We start from the raw sequence: 20,202 nt of genomic DNA on the forward strand, positions 1-20,202 counted from the left end.
GAACCTTATTCCATTTTCAAAGAGCCGCCACCGTCTCGCTTTTCTGAGTAGGACATAAACCCTAACAAATCTCGAAAACACATCTAAAAATGGAGCCTCCCACAGGCAAAGGCCGGGATCCACCACACCCCCATGGCTCTAAGGCCGCCGAAGATGAAGCGGACCGGCAGCGGCGCCGGCGGGAGGCAGAAGAACCCTAATTTTTTTGGGAGGAGGCGGCTGCGTTGAGCTTAGTGTTATAAAGGATGAGAGGGTCCATATTGATTTAAGCTCAAATTCTTACGTGAAGTGTGGTTGAATGCACAGCACCATAAGATGAAGGAAGAACTATACTATGCAGTCGACACTCACCCGAAACAACTAAACAAACTTTTTTTTAGTTATCTAGTACGTAGATGGAACTCTAGAAAACAAAAATTATGAACTATCCCAACAAAAAAAGGGAACAATTCCCGCAGAGTAACGTGTGCAGTATTCATTTTGATCAGAAGCCGTATTTAATTTGTCCTTTTATAACTTAAATATATAATAAGAAAAATAAAGTCATTCATTATAGAACATCTCTTTGTACGTCCAATTAACATTATAAATAGTGGGACTGTTGGTGGCCGATGCCACACCATTGGATGGGGAACCACTCTTCACGCGGCCGGTACAATCACAAACCCCATGGGGGCGACTTTGTAGACAGGCCCGGCCCGGATGGGGGGGCAGGGGGGGGGCGGCCGCCCCGGGCCCCCGAAATTGAGGGGCCCCCATGTTCGTGTGCTCTCTGTATCCAGCCCGTGTGCTCTCTTAATCCAGCCCATGAGAAAAAATGATTCTCGCCTAATTTTGATGCAACAGCGAACATTAGCTGTGGGCAAGTAAATCAGCGATTAGCTAAATTGGTGGAGTTTCTCAAGAAAAAAAAAGCTAAATTAGTGGAACTTCGGTTTCCCTCGCGCAGGTCCGCGCATGACGACATGAGCGATCGACCTAGCGACATATCCCGCAAGCCCGAGGGTGACCCCGCCGCCGACACAACCTCCTCCCGCGGAGGCCTCCCCGATGATTTCTCGTGCAATGGCGGATGGAGTAATTTCATGTTCATCGCCCTGGAGAGGAGTAACAACACCACCGGCCCTGGCAGGCAGTTTTAAACTACACAGATCAGGTTAGCATCTTCCTGATGCATCATCCAACGGAGCTAGCTAGATTGATATGTGACTAGTTGGTGGCAGAATTATTAGATATAGTGAATTAGCGGGGAGGAGTAGGACGTAGTTGTCCTTCTGACTAATTTTTTTAATGCAATCCTTCTGATTAATTAATCTGGTCGTGTTGGAGATCGATGAAAGATGAGGGGAAAGGATGCCTAGAATCTATGGGATAATGATAATAGGCAAGCTGAAATTAATTGGAGGATTCATAGTGGATTCAATATGCTTAACCCATCAAAAAAAGATTCAATATGATTAGATGGCAAAATTAATTTTAGTTGTTAAAAAAATTAATTTCTAGTGTTGCAAATTATGAAGCTATTCTATCTGTGTGCCACCAAGGGCAGTTCAAATTACTTTTTTGTTTGCCAAACTGTGAAGTATACAATGCATGAAACTTCCCTATCAAAATCTTAGCAAAAGTGAGAAACAATTATTATTATAATATATAATTAGAACCTGGAACTAGGTCAACCAGCTGGTTTTGCACTCCATGATAAAAAAATTAACAGCAATTCATGCTTAAAATTTATCTAAACATGCACATAATGATTATAATTTTGGATATATAAAGGGCCCCCGATTGTATTTTCGCCCCAGGCCCCTGAAATCTCAGGAACGGCCCTGTTTGTAGAGGATCAACACCAAAACTGGTAGCATAAGTTGCAGCGATGCTTGGTCATCTCTCTTTTGTAGATGCTACGGCCAAATTTAGCTGGGTAGATGAAAGCAGGCGATGCTAGATTTTGTAGAAATGGGACGCGTCAGAAACGGGAATTTTAGCTTCCTGCTAACTTCATACTCCTTGTTTACCACATTGATGTACGTGTTCATACCATGCCGGAAGAGCATCACTCAAAAGCAGTACTTTTTTCAGAGAAAAAGTTGCGATTTCATAGCACATTACGTCGAGTCTTCGCATAATTGGTGCTCCGGTAACTCAGGAGGCGAGCCCTCACAAGATTCAGACCCGGTGACGTACGTTGCACCCAGTCATAGCTTAAAGCTAGACCAGGTGTACGAGAGCACATCATCTTATTTCCATGGCTCGATGGGCCGTACAACGAGCTGTCCAGCTCCGCCAGCTTGCTGATGCTGCCTACATACGGTCAAGTTATTTCTGAACAATGTGCAGCCCCATGCTTTGGGGCATCCCTACTGCCATTCTAGCAGCATACAGCTCAGCCCAGAACTGGGTCTGCAACCTGATCGAAACTGAAACATTTTTGCCGCAACGAACCTCACCTCCCCACCTGAGAAAAGGGAATAGCCCGCGAATCACAGTGAGGGGTGGTAATTTTCTCGACGCACATTTTCCCGTTCCTCGGCTAGATGATGAACCTACTTGGCCTACTGTAGTACATGTAGTTTGACATGCACTGGGCAAAAAAACTAATAACCAGAAAATGTGTGCATCAACCGGTGTAGAGGCCGAAAAAATGTGTATAAACGCCCTCCATTAATGAAGAAACAATGTGATGAGGCTGATCAACTTCCAAGGCTGAAAGTAATTCTCTACACCAACTATTTAGCAGGTGATAACATACAACACACAAATATATGTATGCAGCATAGTGCACGTTATTTATGTAGCACCATGATTTCTATATACTAATATTTGATACTCGTAAATCATGTCTAAATAGTTGGCAGTCGATATAAAACAAGAGAAGTCATATGAACTTGGCCGGCGAAACAAGTGCATTTCCTGAGCGGAATATGGTCTTGAATTCATTCTTACTGGAAGCCCTACTCGTGTTTACTAACTTAAAATTTGAAGGAAATAACTACAATCTTCATTCAATACCAACTATTTAGACATGATTTGGATAACAATATAAATTCTGGAACAATACTGGATGGTTGATGCCACACTGCCAAAGCGTGAACCCCTCTTTGAACCTATGCTCCTACTAATACAACCACATGAGGTGTTCATAGCTGATCTACACAAAAAGTTGTTGTTTAAATCAAATTGGAGCTTGCCATGACTTGTGTAGCTGCTACGGTCTGATGATGCAGAAGCAAGGTTGACTCTACCTTGTTGGCTCTATGCTATATTTACTAGAAGTGGGGTGCACTAATCTACTGATTAAGGGTTTGTCTATATAATGACTCACTCAACACGCTGAGTAGTGGTTCAGGTAGAGTTGTCATCGATACTACGACCCAAGTTCTCAGGTGAAGTAGAGCTGGATGCACTCGTGAGGATGATGAAGGAATAAATTGTACTATGCAGTCCATGCTCACGCAAAAAAAGGGCTAAACAAACAATTTTTAATGGTCTAGTACATACCACTGACGAAAAAAAGAGCAATCCCTTCCTGAGAGTGATTTTTTTTTTGCGGGAAAGGGAATTTCATTCATCATGCGTGTTCCATTTGAGCGAGAGTATGACTAGCTAAATTTACATAACACTTGAACTTAACAATATGAATCCTCTTTTCTTGAGATAACAGCGACCTGATCTCCATAGCTCTGTGCCTGTGAGCTGAATAATCTTGTTCGGATGCCGAAATCAGTTGCTTGGCTTCAGCACAGTTAGTCTCCACTCTCCACCACAAGGTTCAGTTCAGGAACAGGTCTCGGAAAGGGTCCACTCTTGGCCACCTGTTGAAGTAATAGTGCCACATGGAGTCAGGGCGGCGGGTCTCTATCAGTAAAGTTCCATGGGCATAGAACTGCGCAAACCATCTTTTAGCGCGATATGGCCGTGTGCAGGGACGACTGTTTGGTTAGGATCAGGTTTCAGAAGAATTTTTTTCATCTCATCTTTCGGGATCATAATGTTACTCATATCTAAATAATGCAATCCCTTTTATTCCACAAAAAAGTGCTAACGCATGGTTCAACTCTTTGTTTTTTACTAGTTGCAGCGAATAGGGTGGCATCCGTTTTGCCTCATGCATGGTCCACGCCAAGTTGGTAGCATCATCCTCTATGGTAATTTTGGTCTTCTTTAACAATTATGGGCTCAGTGGCCATGATCCAATTTCTATATGCTACCGAGTAAGTGTTTGTAGAGTGTCTTCAGGTTTGGCGCCTTCAGAAACTAAGACCTTCAGAGCATGGCAGAGGTGACTCCATCAGTGAGTGAATATGAACACAGAAAGGATCTATACCCTGCCTAATAAATCTTTGGAAACTATTCTCTATTTTTCGACTGCTCTTAGAATCAGCCGCCACATCTATTTAATTCCAACCTAGGTGGTAAAAACGTAAATATTCCTAGATTCAAAATGCACCATAGGATATACATGCACATATTGAGAACCAAAGCAGAGTGTTTCCAGATGAAACTAACTTTCCAACTGAAACAATGGAAAATTATAGAATTCTGCATAGATTTTTGTGGAAAAACAATTGTTATGGAGGAAACATATGTATAACATCATGGAGATAGACTAGATATACTCATGTTTTTATCTGAGAGCTCACACTAACAAACAAACTCTAAACATTAGCATGGCCCATTTGTTTTGTTTTCTTTAGTATGTTTGTGTTGTTGCCCCGACAGACTTGTTTTCCCCATCTTGCAGCAACTTAGTACTATTCCCGGAGGCCTAGAACTAGTTGTTAGCATTTGATTTTATCATACTCACCTTTCGAGTTCCCAGTGCATCCCACTTTTGCAGTTAACACTCACCATGCTTTTGAGTCAAACTTGCAATTTTTGGGTTTCACCCAAAAGCGTGTGCATCCCACTTCTACTACAGCAACCATGCCACTCAATTAGCATCCTCCTCGAGCACAGCTAAGCTAAAACCTCAATTGTGTATCTAACTATAACAATTATCGGTGTTGATATGCCGCGGGGAGGATATTGGTTTTTATGTAACGGAAACACAAAGAGTGTTTTAGGATTCGGTGGTGCGGCAGCAGTCACATATCTATTGTCGCGGTATATATGGTCTGACTATGCACTATTGTAGAAATATACATGCAATGGGCGCCAAGTTATTTCCTTCATCTTCCTTAAGTTGGAAAAACACAAGAAAATAAATTTCACATGACTCTTCTTATATTGCAGATTGGTCTTTTTCCATAGGAGATGTACATTATTTTTATGTGTGCTTTTTACTGGAACCCGCACAAAGAGCGATGTTATTGTGCCAGAGCTGGTATGCAGCGAAAACACTTGCAAAAACTTGATGTAAAGTGACACAGATGGTGTTCTGCCTGGTACTGCGAGGCAAGATTCAAGTCATACCGGCGAAATTGCTCAATTTCTTAACAACGTTCATCTACATGAGAGTTCTAAGATCCCTTTGGTTCAATCGCAAACACTGGCAAATGTAAAGCAAAGCTGCATGTAAATTGCTAAGAGGGCCAAAATTCAGACACAAAGAGGCAGGTAGTATGTGGTCTGCAGATTAGGAACAGTTGAGACTTAGGCCTCGTTTGGATTCCCTCTGCTCCGCGGCTCCGCGCCAGAACGGAGCGGCAATCCAGTTGATTAAGGCCATAATTTGTGGAGTTGATTAAAGCCCGCTCCGCGCGCTCCGCTCTGCGGATGACTGCCGAACGCGGTCTTAGTGTACCAAGAACCGAAGCCTTTTTTCTTCTTCTAGCGACCTTACAAGAAATCAACTCGCTGATCTCCTACCCGAACTGCTGGCCCGCATGGCCTGCCCTTGTTCGTTGTGCACTGCTTGAGCGTTCGCCAACTCTTGGAGGGTGCAAGACCCCAGTGCCTAGGCAAGCACCATGGGGCCACGCTGTGAAGCCTCTGCTGGCAGGAAACTTGACCCAACCCAATCTACAGATACAGATGAGGACATGCGGTTCCTGACACCCAAAGGGATGGCCACAGGGGAGAGGAACTGACAGTACTTGTTGTTAAGAAGGTGTGAGATGCTGGTCGTACCTCGTCTGCCGGTGCAGCAAAGACGAGAGCATTCTTGAACAGGGTAGCATTCATTCAGTTCTAGTTATCCACCTTTCTATTCATGGCGCTCATGGCAGGACGGACTCATCGTGTTCAGAAGTTTAGCTCGTGCTACTCTTTCTTTTTGAACAAAAGGGGGTGCCCCCCCCCCCCCCCCCAATTTTATAGAATGAAGGCAGAAAAGCAACCAGTCACAAGTTTAAACGTAACAGACTACTGCAAAAGCAGCTAACTAATGACTGAGAAACTACAGGTAAGGCTGGTCATAGTGGGAAGTAACTTATAATAGTGTCATGCATATGGCACTAGTCTAAATTACTAGACTTCATAGTGCAAAATAACATAATAGTAGTGTCATAGATTGCTTCATTTATTAGCTCATAGACTCATTTTACCTCGGGAAGCGCTATGTTACCACAAGCACCTCTTTCCTTATTAAATACTTGCCACCTAAGTAAAATTGTCTCGGGATGTGTTAAATTATTACCTAAGTTACCCCCACTATAGCTAGCCTAACAGACCAGAAGTTCAAGATGGCTCGTGCTACTTTGTTAGCTACTGAGCATATGTTCCCAATGCGTCTCATTTCTACTACAGTACAGGTGCCACCAACATCCTCCACCTCACGAAGTTAGGCAACACTTCCTCCTTTCATGTAACCAAGCAGTAACAACAATATATAGCTGAGATGACCGACTTTCCGATTGTAATTTCAAGTGCTGATCTGACATATGCGGGCTACTGTGTAGGTGCAAAGAGTGACTCAAACTTCAAAAGTTATGCCATCATAAACCTACTTCTTCCGTTCGGAATTACTTATCGCAAAAATGGGTGTATCTAGACGTAGTTTAGTTCTAGATACATCCATATCCGAAACAAGTAATTCCGAACGGAGGGAGTAGTATTTACCACGCGGCTATGACTTGTACTGTGGCACGTAATAAAAATACCTACTTTATTCCTTTAAGAATGAGTAGTACTCTGACTTGATAAAATTACTTTGGCCAGACCAAAAGCGTGCAGGAACTTAGATCAAACATTTGCTTGAAAGAAAAAAGGAAGATATGTTAGCCAAGGCCGGAGGGATTCGTATGTCCCCGTCCAGATTAGTCACAGCACTATGTGTTCATGGCTAGTGTAGCTGCGATCGATCACCTAATTGCAGACTACATAGATGCCTCTTTAAACTAATTGCATATGATCACGTGACAAGATTAATGGAACATCTTGTGCTAATATTTTTGTATGCATATGTTTAGAAATGAGGTGATTTTTCAAGATAAATTCAATTAAAACCGTACTTTAGATTTATAATTTTTCATCGCGTGGTGTCATGTTTGGCGCGGGCCCTGAAAAGATGGTACCACTTGCCGCTTGGTAGGCCCTCTCGCCGTCAACGTTATCTTTCCCTAATTTAATAATAAACCAGCTATTGCTTCTGGTCCTACGTCGTCGCTAATTTTGCAGAAAAGTCCTTGTGGTTTTCGGTGTTAAACCCGCGGTCCTTTTTAAAGCGAGAAAACGTTTCAAGCCCAGATCCGGCCCGTCCAGGCCCGAGTGCCACGGCCGCCACCACCAGCGCCCGCGGAGCGCCCGACCCCGAGCTCCTTCTCCCGTGCGGTTCCTCCCCGGCCTCCCTCGCGCCGCCCCAACCTCCACCAGCCGCGCCTCCCATCACATCCCGCCGGCAGCCCAGAAACGCCGCGCCGCCTGCCGCCCCTACCTAGCAGCGCAACCCCGACCCCTTCCACCACCCGCGCTGTTGCGCTCCTCCCGCGTATGGCCACCAGCGCCGGATCCGGCCACCGCGGAGCCCTGCGCCGCCAACCACCGTCTACAGCGCTGGATCCGGTCGTCCCCGGCCATCTACCACCTTCTCCTACCTTGAGCGGTAGGAGAGATCCCCCTCTCTCTGCAGTTCGGCGTTGGAAGCCAGGCTCATGGACCACGCCGCCGTGACCGGATGGGCCGTTCCCCTCCTCCCTTCTTCCTCACATGCGAGCATGCACAACTCACATGTCGCTCACTTCTTTGTTGAGGAGGTGAGCAGGTGCTCCACCGCCTTCCTCCGGCTGTCACCTCCACGACACCCACCCACACGGTGGACCGCAGTGAAGACGTCGGCCATCTCACGTTGAAAATCCCAGCTGGCGGACTTGCAATTTGTTCCGTGTGCCTGCAATACTCCAGGTGCAGTGCATCGGCCACGCTGCTTGCGTCCAGGCATCACGGGAGTTGCAGTTCGGTGCCCAGTCCCACAAGGAGCAGTGGCAAAAGTTTGATTTGTGCAATTTAAGGTTCAGTTTTCAGTTCAGCTCCCTATTTCACGGGATATGTGTAGTTCATTACTGCGTGCTAGCAGATTCAGTGTTGTTGTGTGTGTGCAGTGCAGTTCATTGGTGGGGCAGTCTGGCTGGCAACCATGTGTTGTTCTTGCTCCTACCTCGGATCCAATTCTCCACAACATCCAGGTCTGCGAGTGTGGTTTGGGCAGCACATGTAGCTGATAGCGCGGTGTTGGTTCAGCTCGTTGGCATGCGGTTCTATACCGCGGGCGTGCAGCTCACCAGTGTCAGGCTTGTAGTTCCTTGGCGTTGGCAACCAATTGTTGTTGGCGTGCCTCTCTAGGCTCCTACCATAGACCTGGATATGTGGATAGATTTCATTTATTCAATGGTTCATTGATGCACGAGTAAACTTGCAAAGCGGCATCCTGCTTATGTAGCTTTCTGTCCATTGACTAGCCGGCTATCCATGCAACTGGTAATGACTGTGTAGCAGCCAAACTCAAATAAAAATCATACATTCGACCTCTAATCCCTTGCAATTGATTATATATTTTAACAAACACGAGATGACGAAACATCATTTAATTTTAAGAGAATCAATAAATTATAGAAACTGAAGTGGCATATATATGATGGTTTGATCTGTAAGGCCTTTTATGTTCTTTTTTCAAAAGCGGAGAAGGCAGAAGAATCTCATCTCCAAAGTGTCCAGTGCAGAGAAGATGAACCATGCAAAAAACTCAGGGTGGACCATGGTGGCTTCACTGCTGGCGGAACGGCAGAGGGCTTGGCTGCTACCAGGGTGATTCAAAGGGAGTATATAGGTAGAGTTTTTGCAGCCTCTTGCACGAACATGATTAATGATAGCTTCTATTCCATGACATGATTTTGCAGCTGTAATGATATGTTTCATGCGAGAGGACATAAATTTGCATCATATTTTTCTGTCCAGTTAGTTCCAAATTACAATGTTTGTGCTATCAGTGACAATTCGGTGGAATAAGATGAGTCATATATACACCCAATGTAAGCTTTCACATCAGCCTTTGCTCTTGATTGTCTTTGCAAGTCCATAGATATAATTTTTAGGATTTTCCTTTACTCATAGTAGGTGCTGAATATTTTGTCCTTCAACCCTTTAGGTGTAAGTACCTGTGATGTGGCTAGCAAAGTTGGTTTCACGCACAGTATAACCATTATGATCTGCACAGGGATATCACCTAGGTGCATAAATCATAATCATTCAGTTTTTATTTGGCAAGCTGGAGCTACCCAGAACTTCCGATTTGGTGCCAAGATGGATGGATTCAACTGAGTGACCCACTGTCAGGTATTGTTGTTCAGTTATCCTGAGGGTAACGTGGATATGTTCTGTTTGAGATCAAAGCTTGGTATTGCTAGAAAAATATATATGTGATGTGCACTGAGATTTCAGATATATAACAGCCGTGATACAACACACTGTTCCCCTTGATATTGATGACCACTTGAATTAGCATACCTTATAATAATATTTCTATCTTGACACTATGAGTGTTGTTCAGTGGCAATATTCGCTATGCCGAAGGTAATAGTGATGCACCTCTGCCAAGAAGGCTCTTTCCTGTTCAATGCAATGACAGAACGCTGAAACATCATGGTGTCCATGCTAAAAGATAATGATTCACCCCCTGGCTTCTTATTGCTGTATCCACTTGGGGAATAGCTTTTGGAGACCATGCTGTTTATGTGATAGATGCTTAATATAAGTGGCCAGATTAATGGGTAGAGCAATCAAAGAACCATAATTTATATCCCTTTAAATAAAGATAAGTATTCACTCATTGTTTATTGGTTATATTTTCAGGTCATAAATCATTTCTTTTGTTGAAGGAAGAGACTCCATTTTCTGTCGAGGACCGAATCGCACTAACCAATCGGCTTCCTTGGTTAGAAGAAATTGAGAAAGGGGGCATCTTACACCTAATAGGAAGCGGTGGTCTATTCATAATCTCACCCAATAGACGTACATTACTACAAAACTTTCTTGCATACCGCCACCTATATTTTTTCATTACTAACATAACCTTTTTAGATCACCCGCAAAAAAAAACCTTTTTAGATCAAGCGTGTCTTGCATTACATTTGGTCAACTATACTGCAACTTCAAACCACAATGCCCCTGTATGTTGGCTGTATTTTTTGGAATTGAATTATGTATTCAAAGCTATTGTTCATCATAGACACCGTTTAAAAATCATACAAGGGGCACACAAAATGTACATGTACTCTTCTGTTTGAATATATGTCTATAAATGGATTAACTGAGCCAAAGGCAGTGCCTTTTTCATACGAATACATGTGTACCACATCTTTCAGATAATCATATATGTTTGCCAGCAGATTATATATGCATTAAACTACAAATATAGTTATTTGTGCGACTTGATACCGGATATATACAGATTGCATGTCTCTTAGGGCATCTTCAATGCTAGGCGCCGGTGATGGACACTAGGATTTATTTCCCGATAGATCGCCAGCTACGTTAGTTGTTCCCAGCGCCTGATGCCGCATTGATGCCAATAGATGCATCGAGCGCTTGCTTTTTTCCTGGACATGCGAGTAAAGAAACCGGGAGTCGGCCCTACTTATTTAGAGCCTGTGATAAGCGCCTAACATTGGAGAAGAAGGCACTTACTTTTTCTTAATTTTTTTGATGTTTTTTTACTCTAGGCGTCTGCACAAGAGTAGCATTGTAGATGCCCTTGAACTATAGGCTATCATAGTTGTTTTACCAATCACAAATAAGCAACCAATGAAGAAATAGTACAAATTTAGAGCACAATACATCATGATCTATTGGAAATTACATGTTCTCTATTTAACATATCAACCAGTCAAAGTGGCCATCTTGCATTGACCTTGAAAGTGTGATTTTTGGCCAGGCCACCGAACGAGGCAAGCAGGTTGAACTCAAATTTAAGCATATAGTTAATCCAGCATGATCCACTAAAAAATAAGTTAATCGAGCACTAAACAGTACATTTGAGTCCGAGCTTTGTTGACAGCCCTACCGGCTGGAGGTAAACACATACTTTTTCCTTTTTTATATAAAATAAAATACTTGTACTAACGATTATTCCATGCATTTTCATACATTATTCAACATTTTTTTGAATTATTCAATGAAGTCATTCTTTTAATTCACATTATTAAGGTAAGGCAGGAATAAAAAAAAGATTTTTTTCTTCCGTTGCAACGTAGTAAATATTTTCTCCCGTTGCAACGCACGGGTCTTTTGCTAGTTGATACTTAAAATGTAAATGCTATCTTGACAAAACAGAGCTTTGAAGCTGAAACATGTACTAGCTTTCTCATTTTACTCCAAGAACCAATGTGCTCTGTTCTGTCCGTCTATTTGTCGTAAAATCAAATTTTATTTCAGGCAAGAAGGTCGTAAGAATCTACTTTTACTCACTCTTGGTTGGTCCTACATACTTGTTGGAACTGAGCCCCTTTTGAATCTTGTCCGAGATTCCTGATTCGGCTGGATGCCATGGCTGTCAATACTTGCTGCTAGTAAGAGCTTCTCCAGCCGTGCCCCCAACAGGTCCCCAGGCCATTTTTTCAGAAAAAAGACCGAACCGGCGCTTTTCGTCGTCCTGGGGGCGCAACTGGGCCATTTTTTCGGCGCCGGCGCCAAAAAAATGCCCCAGTTGCGCCTCCAGGACTACGAAAAGCGCCGGTTCGGTCTTTTTTCCGTCCGGCGGTCGCAGGCCGAACCCGACACACTGGGGGGCGATCGGGGGCTTCGGCGCAAGGGTAAAGTGCGGCTGACCCACACCGTCGGGTGAAAAGTCAAGATTTTCTTCCCCGACTCGTCTCCCCCCCCCCCCCCCCCCTCACCCCGCGCCCTCGGCCGCCACTAGCTATATCCCGGCGCTGCCCGCCGCCCTTCACCGCTAGATAGCCATTCCCCGCCGGAAAAATAGTAGAAGTTCGCCGCGGCAGCCCCTCCAACAGCAGCTGGGCGTTTCCGGCCGCGAAGGGGCAGTCTGGCGGCGGGTGCACGCCCACCAGGCGCAAGGTGTTCGGCGATTTGCATGCCTCGGCGATGGACTCGGATGACGAGGAAGCGCTCACCGCGCTGCTGGAGGAGGAAGCCGAGGCCGACGTTCAGAAAGAAGAGTATCTCATGGTGCCCGTCGCCCTCGCCCAGCTGCTGGCGAGCAATGAAAAGCCGTGGCGAGGTGGCTCGGCGCCGGGGCGGGTGAAAGCAAAGAACCGACATCGTCTCGGAGGCTACTGCATGCTCTACTCCGACTACTTCGTCGATGCTCCACTTCACGGCGACAAAACATTTCGGCGTCGTTATCGGATGAGTCGAAAGCTCTTCCTCGGGATTGTGAATTCCATCCGGGAGTTCAACAACTACTTCAAGTGCAAGATGGATTGCACCGGCAAACTTGGATTCACCTCGATCCAGAAGTGCGCGACAGCGATGAGGATGCTTGCATATGAAGCTCCCGGTGATTCACTCGACGACTATGGGCGAATGGCCGAGTCCACCAGCATAGAGTGTTTCTACAAGTTCTGTCGGGAAGTGATGGCAGTGTTTGGACTGCAATACTTGAGAACCCCAATGCGGAAGACACTGCTCGGATCCTAGCATAGAATGCAGCAAGAGGATTTCCTGGGATGCTTGGAAGCATCGACTGCATGCATTGAAAATGGAAGAATTTCCCATTTGCTTGGCAGGGGATGTACAAAGGCGCCAAAGGCGGTTGCAGTGTGGTACTTGAGGCGGTGGCCACACAGGACCTCTGGATTTGGCACTCCTTCTCTGGTATGCCAGGAAGTCACAATGACATCAACATGCTGCAGTGCTCTCCTGTCTTTGCCAAGCTTGTGGAAGGTCATTCTCCTCCGATGAACTTCGAGATCAATGGGCGGCACTACAACAAGGGATACTATCTAGCTGATGGCATCTATCCGAGATGGTCGACATTTGTGAAGACCATCTCAAACCTTGTGCCAGGAGGCAAGAACATCTGGTTTGCGAAGATTCAGGAGGCTTGCAGGAAGGATGTCGAGCGGGCATTTGGTGCTCCAATCTCGATTTGCTGTTGTCCGGTACCCCGCTCAGACCTGGTCGAAAGATAAAATGTGAGAGATCATGACTTGTTGTGTCATCTTGCACCACATGATCATCGAGAGCGAGCAAGAAGACCCAGTGTTGGACACTGAAACATACTACAGGCAGGGTCCTTTAGCCGAAGTTGATCACCAGCTACCGGCAACCTGGACTTCCTACCTGAGTATGCGTCAGGAGATCCGAGACTCACAGGTGCATCATAGGCTGCAGCATGATCTGGTGGAGCACCTATGAAGGCTCAAGGGCGACGCCGGGCGCGACGTGTTATGAAATATGAGTTTTTATTTGTTGAACTATATAATTTGTATTGAATTATTTGTTGTTGTACTATTTTGTTGAACTATTTGATTTTTCTGTCATGAAATATGTGATAAAAAATATGTATGTTCATAAATCAACGACGAACCACGCCGAATATGGGCCTATTCTCGCCCATATAGGCCTTTTATTCGCCGAAAGGGGGCTGAAAAGTAGGCCAATATCGACGCCTGGGGGCGACGACTGGGCGCAAAACCGCCCCCAGCGCTGGTTGTATCGCCGGCTCGCCCCCAGGGGCGATTTTTATGCGTCTTGAGGGGGGGGGCAATGGCTGGAGATGCTCTAAGGTGTTCCTCTTCTGTCCAAGGATGAAGAGAACTGTCAGATGAACAACCAGTTCATCTATTTCTTTTATGTATCCGTTACCCTGGGATTTATGTGCAGTCTTCTTAGAAGTTTTAGTTCCAATACATACATGTCACAATATGTGGTGCTTCGATCCATTCACAAGTCGCATGGCTCTTTTTTTAAGAAAAGGAGGATGTACTCCCAGCCTCTGCATCTGGACGATGCATGCAGTTATATTATTAATTATTCACAAAGAACATATAAGGTGATACATCAATAAGTCTGAAGCCACCATCTTGGCAACACCGTTACTACTCATATCCCCATGATGAAGGCGTGCCGAACGTCCGGGCCTAATACCAAACAAACATCGCACCAAAGCCTAACATCTAAAGCCGGGTGTCCCATCCAAGCCACTACCTGGATTGGGTCCCATACCGGTCTAGCACACTCCCAGTGAGCATCGCACGCTGCAAGGGCCGTCACCTCCATCTTCCCTCGATCCATCCTCAGAGCATAACTGATGCACCAACCTTGCCAGACCTCTCTGCCATCAACGCCACCATGACGCCAGACAGCTTCCTCCTCCTGCATGAGTCCATCTCCTCGACTCCACAGCTCCACGCCGCTGAGAACCGCCACCATCAATGTGGAAGATGAAGCATCGCTCCACCAAAGACGCCGTCCTCCAGTCCCTCGAGCCCGTGTGCACCTCCAAGAAAGACGTCCCCAAGGGGGAAACGACACCAGAGAGCCGCCGTCATCCGATCTACTGATCTAGGGTTTCCACCGGAGGTAGCAGAGAGTGGCCTTGACCTTCTCCATGGTGATCCCTTCAGGAAGGGAACGACGCAGACAGCGTCGCCATCGACGGCCTTGGCAATAGCCAATAGCAGGTTTTCACCCAGATCTGATCAAAGACCTCCATATCTCGTGCACGGGCCGCCGCCATCCCTACCGGGATCTCAATGAAGACTCCAAGGAGTGGATCGGCGCCACGGAGTCATTGTCGCTGTGGCCGCCGTCGCCGGCCAAGGGTTTCCCCCGATCCCAAGAGCCCCACCATCCAATCACCGCCCACCACCCAGATCCGGCGAGCAAGGCCACACCAAAGCCCAGATGAAAGTGTGTTATATCGACTAGAGGAGGGTGAATAGGCGATTTTCATGAAATTCTTCACTGAGGAATTTGTCGATGAGGAAATGCCTTAGCGAAGAACTACTAGCAGCGGAATAAGTACTCAAAAATAAACATAACAGAATACAAGCATAGTCATCATGACGAAATGAAGACAGGCACAGAGTACAGGAAGCGTAATCACAGGATAACACAGGATGAAGACAAACAGACTGAAGAAATTGAACTGAGGAAATTGAGAAAGTCTTCAGTCAAAGTCTTCAAACACAGATATGAACAAACACACAACACAGTTATGAGGAAATGAAAGACTTGAGAGAATAGAACCAGTAAGCTTGGTGAAGACAATGATTTGGTAGACCAGTTCCAACTGATGTCTCAGTTGTACATCTGGTTGGAGCGGCTGAGTATTTAAACTCGAGGACACACAGTCCCGAACACCTAGTCCTGAACATGCAGCTCAGGACACCCAGTCATCATCGTATTCTCCTTGAACTAAGGTCACACAGACCTCGTCCAATCACTCGTGGTAAGTCTTCAGGCGACTTCCAAACCTTCACAAACTTGGTCACTCGGTGATCCACAATTCCTCTTGGATGCTCTAGACCATGACGCCTAACCGTATGGAAGAAGCACAGTCTTCAAAGGTAACAAGCGTCGGATCAACTCAGGATCAATCTCTTCAGTGATGCTCAATCACTTGGGGTTTGTAGGTGTTTGGGTTTTGGGTTTTTGGTTTTTCCTCACTTGATGATTTTCGCTCAAAGTCCTCAGATGATGGGTTGCTCTCAAATGACAAGTGTCAGTTTCTCTCGGAGCAGCCAACTAGCTAGTGGTTGTAGGGGCGGCTATTTATAGCCTAGGGAGCAGCCCGACATGATAAGACATAAATGCCCTTCAATGATATGACCGTTAGGTGGATAGATATTTTGGGACAGCTGGCGCATAGCACAGCAACGGTCGGAATTTTGAGTAGTAAAATCCTCAGGGCTATCATGTTCCTCATTGTGTAGGAAATCCGCACTGGCGAATTCCTAACTCCTCAGTCAGGACAAATTCCTCAGAGACCAGAAGAACTTCATCTCTGTCACTGAAGAAATTGACTGAACTTTATGAGATTTCCAATGGCTTCACTCGAAGGGATTGGTAGGTGTTGGATTTTGAGTTGAGCATCACATGGAAATTTTTCCTTAGTATGTCCTCGACCCCCTTTAACAGTACGGTGTTTCCTATGACTTAAGAAAGAGAAAAATAAAACTATGAGAACGAAAGTCTTCAAGCTTCATATTCCTCGCATGAATATCAAGTCTTCACGGACACACCAATTTCTTCACTTTCAAAGTCTTCATGAAAGTCTTCAGAAATACCAAAATCTCCAGTCGAAGATATTCATTTTTAGGGGTCGACTTTTCCTGTAAATATCAAACTCCTCATAGACTTATAGACCTGTGTACACTCACAAACGCATTAGTCCCTTAACCTATAAGTCTTCAATACACCAAAATCACTAAGGGGCACTAGATGCACATACAATCTCCCCCTTTTGGTGATTGATGACAATATAGGTTAAGTTTTCAACAGGGATAAACATATGAAGTGTAACTACTGATATTGAGGAATTTGATTGCAAGATATAGAAGAACTCCCCCTGAAGATGTGCATAGTGAGGAATTTGCCTTTGAAGCAATGCACACTTGAAGAGTTGAATTATGGAGATCTCCCCCCTATATCTTGTAATTCATACACGCATTTAACATATAATATGAAGAATTTGAAATGCATGATGAAATATGGTGCCTGGTGAAATTCAGCATGCGTGCAATAATATTAACAAGAAATAAGCATGCAGAATAGTGCATCAAAAGTATTAGAGCACAGTGCATCAAAAGTATCAGAGCACAGTGCATTAAAAGTATCAGAGCACCATCGGATTTAAGATTACAACTCAATCCAATAAAGTTTCAGAAGAACGAGAGTTGTAACTTAGCAAAAAAATGAACGCCCATATAGTAGACCCGCTTGAAGACTAACTCATATTTCTCCCCCTTTGTCATCGAATGACCAAAAGGATCGAAAATGAGGACTAACGCCCTTGAAGATAATCATGTTGAAGAAGGAGCGCCAGCGTTGTTGGGGTCGTTTGTTGATGTAGGGCCTGCCGCAGTGTCGTCCAAATCTTCATGTTTATCAGTGTCGCGCGATGAAGAATATGAACTGGCCACCAGAGAAGGAACCTGGACCTTCTTGAATTTCTTTGGTGGAGGTGCAGACTGGTCAAAATTTTCTTTGAGACCCATGTTCTTCAGATCTTCTTCACCATACAGATGTGACAGGATTGCCCAGGTGCGACCGAAGACTTGATGGAGGTAGTAGTGGTTTTTCTTCACTGCATTGTGTGTGGCAGTCATATTGTGAAAAAGTAAACCAAACTGACGCTTAACCCATTTGTGATTTCGATCCACCTTCTGGTGAAGACTAAGCAGAAGTTCACGGTCAGTCATCACGCGTGGAGCAGTGGCTTGAGGAGTGGACTTAGGTGCATTGGCAGAGTCATGTGTGGCAGAGTCATCATTGGTGGAATAAGATGCAGCTTTGCGAAACTGACCATCCAATGGACGAATGCCTTCATCTATTACAGCTGGTGCTTTGCCCTTTCCATCAACTAAGGAATATGTCTGCTTGAGGACTTCAATTAGGGGCAAGTAGCTGAGGTGATTCTGGAAATCAGCTTTGTAGTTGAGTGAAGACCTTGTTCTGAGGAATCTCATAATCCAAGGTGCATAAGGCTTCAGCTCAAACGGAGACAGTGCAACATTTGCCATAGTCCTCATGAAGAAATCGTGATAATTGACAGGAATGCCATAAACGATGTTGAATACCAGATTCTTCATGATGCCAACAATTTCTCATCAGATGAGTCGTGGCCTTTGATGGGACTGATTGTCCTCATAAGAATGCGATAAACAGTTTTGGGCATATACAACAATTCCTTCACGAGGAATTTGGTTCTTGGTGCTTGACCTGGCTTCAAAGGTTTCATCAGCACCTGCATGTAATGATGTGTGAGCTCAGGTTCACTGTAGATGCAGCGAGCTTCTTCAAGGGGAGGACTGAGCGGTAGAGCACGAAGCAATTCAGAGGCTGGTGCAGTGTAGTGAGTGTTTTCAGACATTCAGTCCAGCACCCATGAATTCACATCTTCAGCATCTCCGGTGATGTGCAGCGTTGCATAGAATTGAAGAATCAGTTCTTCATTCCAATCGCAGATGTCAGAGCAAAAGTTTAGTAGTCCAGCATCGTGAAGAACACTGAGGACTGGTGCGAAGCACGGCAGAGATTCCATATCCACGTGAGGAATATGCTCATGGTAGAAAATCTTCTCCTTGTTGAACAGCACTGAGGAATAGAAATTGGCTTGACTAGCAGTCCAGAAACGCCTCTTCCTAATGCGAGCAGAGTCATATGGGTTGTAATCTTCGAAGAATACGTGCTCACCGAAGAAATCATCAGCCTTGAACTTTTGCTTGCGTGAGAATGGATCCTTTGGCTTTGGCAGAGGAGTGTCAGTGAGTTGCATCATGACCTCAGGAATCTCAATCGCAGGTTCTTCAGGCTAAGGAATTTCTGGTTCCTCCTCAGTGGCAGTCTGCGTCGTTGGTTGTTCAGCAGCAGTAGTTTCTTCAGCGCTAGTGGCTGGAATTTCCTCATGGACAGATGCAGTGGGATGAGTTTCTTCAGAGCCCGTGTGAACAGTTTGTGTGGGGGACTGAGGAATTTGCTGTAGAGGGGTGAACATTGGAGAGTTTGGATGCTGACTTTCCCAGAATTCATCACTGATTACGGGTGTGGAGCAGCCAATGTCCACATCTTCATTTTCCATTTCTTCAACGCCAGCCTCTTCAGCTGTGAACTGAGGCATAGGCGAGGAGATGATAGGTGTTGAAGGGATCGCATCCACTTCAATTTCTTCATCCAACGGTTCAGACGAAGCAGCAGAAGGAGTTTCTTCATCAGATCCGCTGGGGATCACATATTCTCCATCAAAAGGAACAAGGTCCTTTGATGGCCTGGTTGAGATGGGAACAGCATCGATCGGATTTGCAAATGAGCTTGTCATAGGCTTCATTTTCTTCGGAGCTGAAGAATCTGAAGTAGCTGATGCTTCCCTTTTCTTTACTGCAGCACGCTCTGCAGCCTTGGTCTTCTTCACATCTGATGCAGATGGAAGGATTGGAGTTGAAGTTGGTGCAGGAGCAGCTGAGGAATCTAGTTGATTTTCTTCAAGCACAACTGATGCAGTTGCCCTGAGTTCTTCAGTGTCTCCAGGCACACCACTAGTGGGTGCCCTGGAAATTTCTTCAGCGGCTGGAATATAGTCATCGGCCCTGAAACTCACATTATCTTCAGCAGCCTGATTGTCATCAGCGGTGCTGGCATTTTCTTCAATGGGCTGAGTAGATGCTTCAGCCTGAGGAATTTCCTGTTGCGTTGGGGCTGCAACATTGGAAGTGAAGTTATCCGCAAGTTTCACAAAATGAACCTTGGCTCCAAGCCAATCAGCACGATATGCTTCAAAGTCATCACTGAGTTTCTTAATCTCAGTCTGAATAGTGACGAGTTCTTCAGTTGTCATAGAGACAACGTTTTTCTTCAGATAGCGCTCTTTCTTGTACTGTGCTTTCTTGATCTGCCCGGCCTTCTCAAATTTCCACTTTTCTTCTTGAATGAAGTGGGTCAGCATGTGACTCTGGCCAGGAGTTAGCTTGAAGTCAGGCAAGGGAGTGTTAGGGTCCTTGTGCCAATCATCAATGTAGTCGAGGATCAGCTTAGGATCCAAAAGCAGTGGCACCTCTGATCCTTTGGCTCTAGCGGCCATGACTTGCCTGTCTCTGATGATTTCTGCAAGTTCATCATCATCAGCTTCGTCTTCATCAGACGGCATTT

This window comes from Triticum aestivum, chromosome 5A (genome assembly GCF_018294505.1).
Source record: "Triticum aestivum cultivar Chinese Spring chromosome 5A, IWGSC CS RefSeq v2.1, whole genome shotgun sequence".
Taxonomy (NCBI): Eukaryota; Viridiplantae; Streptophyta; class Magnoliopsida; order Poales; family Poaceae; genus Triticum; species Triticum aestivum.